The 10,290-nt window shown below is 49.7% G+C and overlaps 1 protein-coding gene across 2 annotated transcripts in view; it reads left to right on the top strand.

Moving 5' to 3' along the window:
- Positions 1–204: 204 nt before the first annotated feature.
- Positions 205–10,290, top strand: part of TMEM267 (transmembrane protein 267) — a 34,137-nt gene continuing 24,051 nt past the window's right edge. The window contains exons 1-2 of one of the 2 annotated variants that reach the window (XM_085631210.1): positions 205–667; positions 2,524–2,661. The gene's annotated coding sequence lies outside the window, so the exon portion shown is untranslated. The remainder of the gene's footprint in view (positions 668–2,523; positions 2,662–10,290) is intronic. The other variant, XM_085631211.1, reaches the window with a different exon arrangement.

Raw genomic sequence — 10,290 nt, 5'->3', positions numbered from 1 at the left:
GTGAATGCTAATTACAAAGCAAAATTTAAAGTTCGCTGAATCTGAAATGAAATGTGCGCATTTTAAGTGCGCGAGTTAGACTGTCGGTGAAATCAACGACGGAGGCTACTTTTCAAAATGGCTCGCATGATTACCTAGTCTAGGAAATGGGCGGGTTCTTAGACATCGGAAGGCATCACATGCTGACCACTAGAAGGCAGAGTGCCGAGGCAATTCTGTTCCTGAGGGAAATGCCCGTGTGTCTCCTTAAAGAACCGCGCAGTGAAGGGTTTCCCTGTCCCCGTAATGTACGTAGCAATGGTGAAGAAGGAACACCCTGGTCCCTGTTGTCTCAGTGGCAGTGTAAGAGGGCGGTCACCTTTTCTTTCCAACGGAGGTAGCTGTTCAATGTTCTATTTATAGCAGGTGAGGAGGCGTGCTGCTTCTCTGCATTTTCAATGGTACCGGCTGAAGGGCTACCAGGTCTCGGGTGCCCTCTGGCGGTAGAGGGCTGCACCTCCCAGTTGAGTCAGTAGCGAAGGCGGAGGAGGATGAGAGGATCTCGCTACTGGTGCAAGGTAGGGCTGGTCCTCGCCCCTATCTCGGTAGCTGGAGGAACGGAGATCTGATCCATATATCTGTCATCTGTCACACACGTCTCTTCTCGGCGCAGAAGAACCAAGGAAAGGTAAGGAGTAATGTAAATGGACGTATAAGGCGTGTACGATATGTGCCGGCCACGCATTTTCAACAGTGTGTGGCTGTTCTGTTCTCTTGCTGTTTATTAGACAGGATATACTATTGAGAGTTTGAATGGTAGTACTCAGGGCTGTAAGTGGGGGTGGGGAAAAGTGGGCGGGGTCACTTAAAGAGGCGCAGCCTAAATAATGAAGGGCGTGGCTTAAACGTGAACTAAAATTCTGTGCTCACAGAGTGCCACTCAACCAGTATTTTGGTGCCTTTCTGAGCTTTCTGTTATTGCATCGAGGTATATGACAACTGACATACACCTTTCACAAACCATAAATATTGGCTTTGCTAATGGTTATTAGTGGTTTAAGATAAATGAGTAACAAAAATTGTAAATGATTAATATTGAAAAATTTCAATTATGAAATTGTGAGACGGATAAATAAATATTACTAAGGTCTGTGGAAGGTGTAGTGGTCTTCAGAGTGTCTCACTCTTGTTTTTTCCTTCACACCACTTTAGGCTGCAGTCTGTGAGACTGTAAACCCTCTTTCTCTTCAAACCTTTCCGAAATCCTCATCTGTATCATTCCCACGCCATCTCTTTCCTCGTCTGCACACTATTTTATCTCTCTCCTGCATGTACTTCCTTGCACCCTTTACCTTCACCGCCCCTGAAACGCGCAAACCAAATCTCAACTGTAAGCCGAGGGGGGAGGGGGCTGCGCGTAGAAAAAAGAATAAAAAACAATAGTTAACACACTTCCCTTTGCTGCCGTCTGCTGCGATCTTTGCTCCCTTGCAGTGCCTTGCTGCTCCTGTCTCTACAATCCCTGTGGGCACAGGTTCCCAGACCCCCCGCAATCCCAGCACTTCTCTCATGCAATTACTCCCAGCATGACAGAAGTGCTGGGATTGGGTGGAGCGGGTCAGTTTCACCCTCCAGCAGGGACTGGGAGCCTGTCCCCCTGAGCACTGCTGATATCTCTGAGGAACAGCCTGGAAATATTCAAGTGTGCATGTTGGTTTGGTCGGCCGACCAAACCAACATGTGCACTTTCAGTGCCTACCACCACTCCTCCACCACACCACTGCTGACACAGAGACATGGCCTGGCCCCACCCTTGATCGCGGACGTGACAAATACAGTGATATTAAAATAGTTTTGTCATTTTATTTTTCTTCTGTCTGCTGGCATTTCACCAGTTGAGTGACCCACTCCTCCATAGCGGAGAAGCCTCCCCTGCATTCATTGTTAAGAAATCGATCAGTATTTTAGCCTGAAAGGTTAGAGACAGGAACACAGAGCCCGTAAGAGACCCGTTTCACTTTCTGTTTAGAATTACTGCTGGATCTAAGACCTGAAGGGAGCCGGCCCAATTAAATCCTTGGCTGTGCCCAAACGACATTTTAGAATAGCACAGCACTCCCCGTCATGGCACAGGTCTTTAGTCGTGGAACATGCCCTCAAGGCAGCAGAGGTGCACCTGGCCTCCAGTAACCTCACTGTTCTTCTGAGAACGTTGCCTCAAAAATGTATGATAGTTTTCAGTTTCACTGAGATTGAGCAACCGTAAACTGATGAGGTGAAATGCGAGCTAAGGGAAACTAGAATGGCCTGTTTTGTTTAAATAAGGCTAAACGTTATTTTGAGAAGGAAAAATTATTTCCACAACAGAAAAGCTCAAATCCACTTGCCAGTGGCTGCCGGTAATTGTAGGAGGTAGAGGGCGGGCGGGACACACACAGACAAACACAGACAGACAGACACACACACACACACATCGCTAATTACTAAATATTCAAACATACACGCACCAAACGTAAATAAATACAAAATCACATTTTACTGCAGCTCTGCCTCAGAGGTTCCAGGAGGCTTGGGACTGCAGCCTTCCCTCTTTGGCTGGCTTTAGGTCAGAAGACGTTGAAGGCGCCATTCCGCCAATGCTGGCCCAGGAGCAGACCGCAGATGCGCCGCGGACCCGGACAGGTAAGTTTTTTCAAACTTTATTTTTAATCACCCCCGTGCTACCTCCCCCCCCCCCCCGCCTCCCCCCCGCAAGTATTGCGAGCTGCGACTGCTTAGCACGTCTAATATAGGGCTGAACAGCCGACTAGGTTTTGTTATCCGACGCATGGCCCTTAGTCACCGGTACATATAGACCGGGCATTAATTGTGCAGAAGAAGCGATAACACCGTGTCTAGATTTCCAGACAGGGCAGTGCGTTTACCCAGTGTTACTGAAGCACTTAGGCCGCTAGAAGGAAGCTGAAAAGCGCTCACCATCCGCTGGCCGTACCTGCCTTGCCAGGTCCGCGCGCCCACGTTACTGAGGGTAGGGAGGGGAGCAGGTTGTCCGTCTGAAATTGTTCGGTTAATTAAAAGCATAATGACACAATAAATGTGACGGTCTCGCATCCCAGCTGCGCTGACACTAACATTAGCTCTCGGCCGAGATGATAACAGCCATGTTTGTCACTGTCGGCGTTTGATCTCTTGACTGGAGGTGAGTGTTTTGAATTGTTCTGAATTCCGTCCATCAATTGTGTGTCTTTTGCTTTCTCGCCCTAAGTGCGCCAGGTATGCTCAGACGTGAGTCCTGGGCTCACTGTGCCACTGGAATCAAGCTATCCTGGCTGAAGAGGGGTGAAACCCCGAAACCGGTCCTAGGATGCTTGTTTCCGGTCCAGGGAGGACCTGGCTTAGCAGTTTGGGCTGGACTGTTCCCATGAGGCACAGGGTCAAGACTGATTTGCATATACCAAGGTCTAAACTGGGGTGGCATGGTGAGCAAAAGAATGATGGATTTAACCCAGATCTCTTGACTGAGGGTGAGTGTTTTGAATTGTTCTGCATTCCGTCCATCAATTGTGTGTCTTTGGCGTTCAAGATAAAACCTGGCATCAGCACATTTATTGCATTTTGAAAACTGCTCTGCGCTGCCGATTTCCCTACATTAACTAAGTCCAGTTTCCGCAGCGTGTAGCCTGCTGGGTGTGTAACCTGCAGGTGAGAGAGGCTGTAATTTCATACGGGGTTGATGTGTATTCTCCAGAGCTGTGTGCGCGCCCTGCAGTTCATAGATTTCAATCCTTGTCATGTGGCTCAGTAGATGAAGTGCGCAACTCAAAAAATTGGAATTATAATATATATAGCCCCCACCTTTATAAACCCCATGCAGGTTTCACTTCTGTGCACCAGACACCAGCTTCACACCTAGGGGTTCTATATTTCCAGCTCGTGGCCCAGTTTCTCAATAATGCAAAAAGTTTAATGTGCTCTGCTGCAGCGCCAGTCGTGGTGCAGAATAGAAAGCAGGCCTGCCGTCTCTCTGGTTGGGCAGACAGCGCTGGCATGGTGTAACACCAAGTTGTTTAAATTCTCAGATGCATACGTCCGTGTCTTGCACTTTTGATTCATGTTTTGCTTTGTTCTCAATGAATATGCGTACCATGATGTGACTTTCTTTAGAATCTAACAAATGTTTCACCATGTTTGTGTGTGTGTGTTGTAATTTTGTAAAATATAAATTGCAGGGTGGAATTTAGTTTTTTGTTTGATGGATGGGTGAGTACAATGTGTTTTTTTAAAATTTCTGTTTCTGTTCTGTAGCTGTCTGGGTCAGTCGTGGTGTGAGAATCAGAGTGGGGAAAACAGGGGAAAGGATTATTTTAAAGAAAAAACCATGTCAGAGAATCTCTGCTGTGTGACATTAGGCCATTATTTTACACAGAGTCCAGATGGTAATGGAAGTTGGTTTAGTGCTCGCTGGTTTGGATGTGGGAGGTGCTGTTAAGACCCTGCTGTCTTCTTTTACTGGGTGTATATATGAATGGTCACATGACAAGCATGCTTAAATATTGCTTACTGTATTATCGAGTGACATTTTGGTTTCTTCTGGCTGGCTCTGTAAAGGGGTAACACCAAGTACCTCGAGATATGGTGCCATACAACTTTTTCTGCACATCGGTGTGGCAGTTCCGAATTGTGGCATGCATCGTTTTTCAAAGGAGACACTGAGCAGTGTTGCAGCTGTATACTGTTCACATGGCAGTCAGTCTTCTGACGTCTTCTGACGCTGACGGCTGCTTGCTTCTCCAGAGAGAGGCGGCGGGCCATTAGGGGAATGCTAGGCAGAGAAAAGTGGAAATGCATCAAACTTTAAATGAATGCACTTGATCTGATGTTTCTTCTCGCACCAGCAATAAAGCAAAGTAAAAAAATTGCTTTCTGTGCTCAAATGCAGTGTCACAAGGTAAGCAAGCGCAGTCGGTGATGCTAACAAGCCTAGGTGGTCCTGTCATTCTAAGTTACAGTAGTGGAAATTCCTCACTAAGTCTTGGGGGTTCCTCTGAAGTTTATACTGAACAGCCTGTCCTCCTGTGGCTCTGTACTGGACTTTCACCATTGCTTTATTAACCTTCCTGTTTTCTCAAATTTGCTTGAAAATGCACCATTTGTCCACTCTTTTTCTAAGGGGGAGACTCCCCCCCGAATCCCCCGTAGGTTGTTCCGGCTCGCTCGCTGGGGTGCAGTATGAAAATTATTTTACGCATCACCACTTTCAAATGTCACCAGCCGCCACTGTCACAGAGTGGGATGGGGTCAGTAAACTGCTCACTCCACTCTGTGACAAAGTGTTACTGATTGACACTCGACCCGAGGGGCTTCAGGGCTTAAAACTGAAGCGCCCAGGTACGAGGCAATGAGTGACGCTAACCCTTGTCACTGAGCAGGAAGGCCTCCAGGACCTTTGCTGAGCTGAGGAGGTCACGACCACAGGAGCTGTGACATTCTCAGCCCAGCAAAGTTCAGTTCAGGCAGTCAGGAACCTGCATGTGTAGCGCATATCTAGCTCCTGGCTACCTGACCTCAAAATGAACAGTGTCTGTCAGGCTGACCTTTGCTTACCCTGAAAGACACTGTTCATGTGGGGCAAAAGGTGAAGGGCGTGGCTCCTCTGCCTAAATGGACCGGCCGCGGCTGCCACTCGCTATGGCTTCTGCTCCCAGCTACCATTCCATTCCCACCTTCCGTGTTCGAGTACACATTGCATTATCCATCATTTGATAGCCAGGTCTGGGTATATATTCTCTATTCTAAAAATAATTTAATATTCCACCCACTAGCACCAGGGAGGGGGAAGCGGCCCCTTGGGCAAGGGCCTTTGCTCCTCCCATATTTGTTTGCTCGCAACAGTCTTTCCACCCCCCTGCCAGTAGCCCCCAATCTGCCCCACAGGGGGCGGAAAGCCCACTAGAAACCAGGGATTATTTTTGTTATTTACGTTGGGGTGGGGGCTGCCCAAAAAGGGCATGGCAATGCCCCCCACCAGAGAAATGTAAGTCTTTCTGCCACCCCTGGGGGCAGATGGGGGCAGTAGCCCCCAATCTGCCCCCCCCAAAGGGGGCAGAAAGTCAGCTAGGAACCAGGGATTTAAAAAAAAAAAAAAACGTTGGGGTGGGGTTTGCCCAAAAAGGGCATGACAATGCCCCCTCCCCCCGAGAAATGTAAGTCTTTGGGGGCAGTGCAGAAAGCCCACTAGGAACCAGGGATATATTTTGTTTTTTAATTGATGTTGGGGTGGGAGCTGCCCAAAAATGGCATGGCAGTACCCCCACCCCCCAGAGAAATGTCAGTCTTTCTGCCCCCAATCTGCCCCCCGGGGGGGGCAGAAAGCCCACTAGAAGCCAGGGATTTTTTTTTCTGTTGGGGTGGGAGCTGCCCAAAAAGGGAATGGCAGTGCCCCCCCCCCCCCCCCCCCCCCCCCCCGAGAAATGTCAGTCTTTCTGTCCCCCCCACCCACTAGAAACCAGGGATTTTTTTTTATTGACTTTGGGGTGGGGGCTGCCCAAAAAGGGCATGGCAATGCCCCCAATCTCCCCCCCTCAAACAATGCAACACTTGCCCACACAGAAATTTGAGAAAAAAGTGATTTTTTTTTCCAGCTAAATGTGAGGTTTGCAGGGGATTCTCGGTAGGGAATGTTAGTGGACCCATGGAAGCCATAGCTTGCTGGACTCCCCAGGGTGTCTAGTTTTCAGAAATGTGTGGGTTTGGTAGGCTTCCCTAGATGGTCGCCGAGCCCTGGGCCAAAAACCTCATGGGACCCCCCTTGTTTTGTGATAGGTAATTTTGAAGTCGCCTCAATAGGTTTTGGGCCCTTTCCTGTCGCGGGCACTAGGCCTACCCACACAAGTGAGGTACCATTTTTCTCGAAGACTGTGGGGAATGCGGGCTGGGTGGAATTTTGTGGATCCACACAGATTCCAGAACTTTCCACCACAGAAATGTGAGGAAAATGTGTTTTTAAAACATTTGTTTTAGGTTTGCAAGGGATTCTGGGTAACAGAACCTGGTGAGAGCCAGTCAAGTCACCCCATCTTGGATTCCCCTGGGTGTCTAGTTTTAAAAAATGTATAAGTTTGGTAGGTTTCCCTAGGTGCTGGCAGAGCTAGGGTTCAGAATCTACAGCTAGGCACTTTACAAAAAAGGGTCAGTTTTCACTGTAAAAATAAAGTGTGTCCACGTTTCCTGTCGCGGGCACTAGGCCTACCCATACAAGTGAGGTACCATTTTTATCGGGAGACTTAGGGTAACACAGAATTGTGGAGCAACTGTTATTACCTATTGACTTTCGGTGCATTTTTGCCTTCCAAATGAAAGACAATGTATAAAAATGTCATTTTGAAAAATGACCTATAATTCGGAAATGTGCAAATATCTACTGTTTCTAAACTCTATATTTTGTTCCAATTTCAGAAATACATAGGTGTCTTTCATACCAATTTTTCCATGTATACATTTCCCACAATAATTGCTATATACATATTAAAAAGGCATTGCAAATTGCGGCTCAGTTTTTGCCTCTGGGTTTGTCTGGTTCTTGGTGAACCTACAAGTCCTATATATCCCCACAACCAGAAAGGTCCAGCAGATGTAACGGTATATTGCTTTCGAACAGCTGTCATAATAGAAGAAGTTAGAGGTGAAAATGTTGACACGAATGGCTGTTTGTTTCAACTAATTTTCAATTTTTCCTATATTCAACGATTAGTTTCTATAAAGAAACCTTGAGGGATCTACATAAATGACCCCTCGCTGAATTCAGAATTTTGTCTACTTTTCTAAAATATATAGCTTTCCAGGATCCATTATTGCTTTCATACCCATTTCTTTTTTTTTTTTTTTTTTTTTTTTTTTTTTTTGAAACCGTTTATTGCAATCTCAAATATATACAGGTACGGGCCTACAACCTTCCGGCCGGCCGCTAAAATGACAGGAATAAATGACATATATACAATAAGGCACTTGGCGTTACAGAGACGCTAAAGCAGGAGGTATAAGCAACGGGGGCCACATGACTCTGAGCCCACAATACGGTTTCGTTTTATACAACACAACAACATAAAACCACACCCGCAAGGCAACCCGAGAGCGAAAATGACAACATACGCTCCTCAAATGGGGGGACCCCAACCATACACTAAAATCGAAGGAGGGGAAGGGGAATAGGTCTGGGACTGGGAAAACTCTGTGCCCGGGATTGAGGGAAGGGGTCATCTAGGGGGACGGAGCTGGTGAAGCGGGAGGCAACAATGGCGGCTCGCAAATACCCCCGCGGTAGGCGTTCCAGGGGCCCCACACCTTCAGCCACGCCCCAGGCTTACCCCGCGCCACATACACCACCTTCTCCCGGAACATACACCAATCCATGTGTTCTTTCCAGGCCGACACTGCCGGGGGCCTCTGGGATCCCCACAGTTGAGCGATGTCACGTTTAGCAATCATATAACCCAGCGTCACCCATCGCGTCTGCGGAACCGAGTAGTCGGTCGGTTCCCACACATTCAGCAGGCATCTCCTCGCTTCAGGCACCAGCACGACATGCGTAACCGCTCGCAGGACCTCATGCACACCACGCCAGAATCGCTCCACCCTCGGACATTCCCACAGAATATGTAAAAAGGTCGCCAATGCACCGCACCCACGCTTACACAGTCCATCCTCGGCATAGCCCATACGCAGAAGCCCCGGCCCCGTCACGTACACCCGGTGAAGTATCTTAAGCTGGACGAAGCGAAGGCGAGCCGGGATGGCCACCTCCTTCGGGGAGGCCACCGCGGAAATCCAGTCCTCGTCGTCCAGCTCCAACCCATCGGCAACCCAAGCCTCGCGGAGCCCAGTCAGTAAGCCCGAGCGGTCATTAATCAACTTCTTGTAGATGAGGGAGATCGTGCTGTCCGGAACGTGGCCGTCTAGCACTCTATCCTCCAGTGGGGAGGACTCCGGAATGGCGGCCACGTCTGGGAAGACAGAGCCCAGTGCGTGACGGACCTGCAGGTATCGAAAGTATTCACTGCCCTGCAGCTGAAACTCCGCCTGTAGTGTCTCGAAAGTTTTGAATCCTCCCCTCGTCCAGAGGTCCCCCACTGTACTAATGCCTATCGTGTCCCACCTATCGAAGCCCTTCGAGGTCCAGAGGGAGCCCAACCTCTCAGACGCATACAACGGTGACGCCCGGGTCAAACGGTCCTTCCATCCCATAGCTGCATTGGCCGCGTGCCATACTCGTACCATGACACGCGTGGGTCCCGTCAGGCGGGAGTCGGGCACGCTAGTGTAGAGCGCTCGATTGTAATCGCCACCGGGCAGGAGCATCTTGTCCATTTCAAATGCCGGGTTTAAGGCGGGCCCGTAGAGGCCGTGATTAATTGCAGCTAATTGGGAGGCCCAGTAATACCGCTTAATATCCGGGAGGGCAATCCCTCCGTCATACCACGGGAGCGTCAACTTTGCCAGGGCTATACGCGGCCTCCCGTCCCAGAACAGGCGGCGCTGCAAACTCTCCACCTCACGGAAGTAACGCGCCGGGACCAGGTCCATCGAGTTCTGGAGGGCGTACAGAAAGCGCGGTAACGACATCATCTTGAACAATGCCGCCCGGCCGAGCGACGAAAGCGGCAAGCGCCGCCAGCGCGCGACGTCCTCCTTCAAGCGCTGGAGGGGGGGGAGCAAATTCCGCTCGTAGCGGACCACTGGGTCCAGCGTAATATAGACGCCCAGGTAACGAAACCCCTGCAAAGCAATCTGGATCGAGCAGCCCCGCGGGAGAACAGGAGCCTCCCCGGAAAGCACATAGACACATGATTTAGCCCAGTTGATGACAAGACCTGAGTTACGGCCGAAGGAGCGCAGAACATCGACCAGGACAATCAGTGATTTACGCGGGGAGGCTAAGTACAACAGGATGTCGTCGGCGTAGAGGGACACGCGGTCCTCATACTCAGGGGTCCAACGGAGACCACGGATAGAGGGGTGCCACCGCAGCCATTCCGCCAGGGGTTCCAAGGCCAGTGCAAACAGGAGCGGCGACAGGGGGCAACCCTGTCGCGTGCCCCGTCCCAGCACGAATGGGGCCGAGACTCGACCATTCACCACCACCTGCGCCAATGGGTCAGAGTACAACAATTTGACCCAGCTGATGAATCCCGGGCCAAATCCAAATTTCGCCAACATCGCCCAGATGTACGGCCACTCGAGCGTGTCAAACGCCATGGTGGCGTCCAAGGACGCCAAGATGGCCGGCTCCCGCATGAATGGAACACGCGCGAGCAC

The sequence above is a fragment of the Triturus cristatus genome, chromosome 2_1 (assembly GCF_964204655.1).
Source record: "Triturus cristatus chromosome 2_1, aTriCri1.1, whole genome shotgun sequence".
In the NCBI taxonomy this organism is placed as follows: domain Eukaryota; kingdom Metazoa; phylum Chordata; class Amphibia; order Caudata; family Salamandridae; genus Triturus; species Triturus cristatus.
The sequence above is the reverse complement of the archived record's forward strand: the minus strand, read 5'-3'. Positions and strand labels throughout refer to the sequence as shown.